Source organism: Mustela nivalis (genome assembly GCF_964662115.1).
Source record: "Mustela nivalis genome assembly, chromosome: 15".
NCBI lineage: Eukaryota > Metazoa > Chordata > Mammalia > Carnivora > Mustelidae > Mustela > Mustela nivalis.
Window position 1 is genome coordinate 26199091 of NC_139034.1, and position 3816 is coordinate 26202906.

Consider the following 3816-nt stretch of genomic DNA (forward strand, 5'->3'; position numbering starts at 1 on the left):
TGTCAAAAGAAAGCTAAATATATTGGACTTGATTTTTTGTATGAATTTTAATTCAACTAAAAATTTTACATTTGAAATCAGTGAGATGGTGTCATTCGCCAAGGAAGTGGATGAGTGGATGTCTCAAGATGACAAAAACATCGTAGTGATTCACTGTAAGGGAGGTAAAGGTAAAAATATTTTTTAATTTTTCTTTTTCTAAATAAATATTAATACATTAAAGTACAAGAAGAAGGTACATACTGTTATTAGTATTAATAGTTGTTAAAATTTTGGAAGGGGGGTCGCCTAGGTGGCACAATGGTTAAGCACTGACTCCTGGTTTCAGCTAAGGTCCTGATCTCAGGGTGGGGAGATCCAGTCCTTCACCAGGCTCTGCACTCAGCACAGAGTCTGCTTAAGTTTCTCTCTTCCCCTGCCCTTCTGCTCCCCACCCTGCTCTCTCTCTTTCTCTCAAATCTCTCAAATAAATGAATACATTTTTTTAAAAAATAGTGAGCATTTTTTGATGTTTGCTTCAAAACTAAAGGAAGAGAAGGAAAGGAAGTGGGGGTGGAAGGTGACTACTAAAGGGAAGAAAATAGGAATAACAAAACTAAGAAAGATTGAGCATATTTTTTCTTATTTATTGACTACTTGAGTTTCTTCATTTTTGATTTGCAAAAATATGTATGAAAGTAAAAATGTTTAATTTTAAAAACTGTCAGAGCACATTTTTAAAAAATTTTAAGAAATATATAATGTGTTTTTATCCCTGGGGGTACAGGTCTGTGACTCACCAGGTTTACACATTTCACAGCACTCACCATAGCACATACCCTCCCCAATGTCCATAACCCCACCACCCTATCCCATTCCCACTTCCCTCAGAAACCCTCAGTCTGTTTTTTGAGATTGAGTCTTTTAAGGTTTGTCTCCTTCCTGATCCCATCTTCTTTCATTTTTTCTTTTCCTATCCCCCCAAACTCCCCATGTTGCATCTCCACTTCCTCATATCAGGGAGATCATATGAGAGTTGTCTTTCTCTGACTGACTCACTTCGCTAAGCATAATACCCTCTAGCTCCATCCATGTCATCACAAATAGCAAGATTTCATTTCTTTTGATGGCTGCATAGTATTCCATTGTATATATATATATACCACATCTTCTTTATCCATTCATCTGTTGGTAGACATCTAGGTTCTTTCCATAGTTTGGCTATTGTGGACATTGCTGCCATAAACATTCGGGTGCACGTGCCCCTTCGGAGCACCACGTATGTATCTTTAGGATACATACCCAGCAGTGCAATCGCTGGGTCATAGGGTAGCTCTATTTTCAGTTTTTTGAGGAACCTCCACACTGTTTTCCAGAGTGGCTGCACCAGCTTGCATTCCCACCAGCAGTGTAGGAGGGTTCCTCTTTCTCCACATCCTCGCCAGCATCTGTCATTTTCTGACTTGTTAATTTTAGCCATTCTGATGGGTGTGAGGTGGTATCTCATTGTGGTTTTGATTTGTATTTCCCTGATGCCGAGAGATGTGAACCATTTTTTCATGTGTCTGTTGGCCATCTGGATGTCATCTTTGCAGAAATGTCTGTTCATGTCCTCTGCCCATTTATTGATTGGGGTATTTGTTCTTTGGGTGTTAGGTTTGCTAAGCTCTTTATAGATTGTGGATACCAGCCCTTTATCTGATATGTCATTTGCAAATATCTTCTCCCATTCTGTCACTTGTCTTTTGGTTTGGTTAACTGTTTCCTTTGCTGTGCAAAAGCTTTTGATCTTGATGAAATCCCAGTAGTTCATTTTTACCTTTGCTTCCCTTGCCTTTGGCAAAGTTCCTAGGAAGAAGTTGCTGTGGCTGAGGTCAAAGAGGTTGCTGCCTGTATTCTCCTCAAGGATTTGGATGGATTCCTTTCTCACATGGAGGTCCTTCATCCATTTTGAGTCTATTTTCGTGTATGGTGTAAGGAAGAGGTCCAATTTCATTTTTCTGCATGTGGCTGTCCAATTTTCCCAGCACCATTTGTTGAAGAGGCTGTCTTTTATCCATTGGACATTCTTTCCTGCTTTGTCGGAGATTAGTTGACCATAGAGTTGAGGGTCTATTTCTGGGCTCTCTATTCTGTTCCATTGGCCTATGTATCTGTTTTTGTGCCAGTACCGTACTGTCTTGATGATGTCAGCTTTGTAACAGAGCTTGAAGTCTGGAATTGTGATGCCACCAACTTTGGCTTTCTTTTTCAGTATTCCTTTGGCTATTTGAGGTCTTTTCTGGTTCCATATAAATTTTAAGATTATTTGTTCTATTTCTTTGAAAAAAATGGATAGGATTGCATTATATGTGTAGATTGCTTTAGGTAGCATAGACATTTTCACAATATTTGTTCTTCCAATCCATGAGCATGGAACATTTTTCCACTTCTTTCTGTCTTCCTCAATTTTTTTCATGAGTACTTCATAGTTTTCTGAGTATAGATACTTTGCCTCTTTGATTGGGTTTATTCCTAGGTATCTTACAGTTTTGGGTGCAGTTGTAAATGAGATTAACCCCTTAATTTCTCTTTCTTCTGTCTTGCTGTTGGTGTATAGAAATGCAACTGATTTCTACACATTGATTTTATGTCCTGATATTTTACTGAATTACTGTACAAATAGTAGCAGATTTGGAGTAGAGTCTTTTGGGGGTTTCCACATAAAGTATCATACTATCTGCAAAGAGTGACAGTTTGACTTCTTCTTTGCCAATTTGGATGCCTTTAATTTCTTTTTATTGTCTCATTGCTAAGGCTAGGACTTCTAGTGCTATGTTGAATAGCAGTGGTGATAATGGACATCCCTTCCATGTTCCTGACCTTGGCAGAAAAGCTCTCAGTTTTTCTCCATTGAGAATGATATTTGCGGTGGGTTTTTCATAGATGGCTTTGATGATATTGAGGTATGTATCCTCTATGCCTACACTGTGAAGAGTTTTGTTCAAGAAAGGATGCTATACTTTGTCAAATGCTTTTTAAGCATCTAGAAAAGTTGGGTATGCATCCTTTCTGATGAGGCATAATACTCCTTTATATATATAAACCATATCCTCTTTATCCATTAGTCCATTGAAGGGCATCTTGGTTCTCTCCACATTTTGGCAACTATGACCATTGCTGCTATGAACATTGGGGTACAGGTGGCCCTTCTTTTCTCTCCATCTGTATCTTTGGGGTAAATACCCCTGTAGTGCAATTGCAGGTCATAGGGTAGCTCTATTTTTGATTTCTTAAGGAATCTCCACACTGTTTTGCAAATGCTTATGTTTTAAATTAAGATAAATGACTGAAGGTAAGTATGTATCTTTTTATGCTTCCCTGCCTTGAATTCACTTGATTGCATGATAGGATATGTACTGTGTCTGTGACTGTACACAGCCACAAGAACATGAAATCTGCAAAAGTGTTTTTCAGATGGGAAAATACCAGTTATAGAGACCCAGTGATAGCCTCGAGACAGAACTGAAATGTTAACAGTCTTTACCACTAAGAGCAGGGTTAGTAATAGTCAGGAATTCCTCTAGTAAGAAGCCTTTATATCACAGCATGAGGTGGTAAAAAGTCTTTTTTGGAAGTGCTTGGCTTAGAATGTTTTCCAAACTATGGGTTGTAAAATAAGTTTGGATGTTCATTGAAAAAAAAAAAAAAAAGAATAGGAAGTAGTATATATCTAAAGTTAAAAGGGTAAGCTTGAAATTACACAAAGTAAGTTCACCATACACTGGCTAAGACAAAAGCTACAGATAAGTGTAGAAATAAAAGACACACTGTATATTTTAAATCAAACTTTGTATA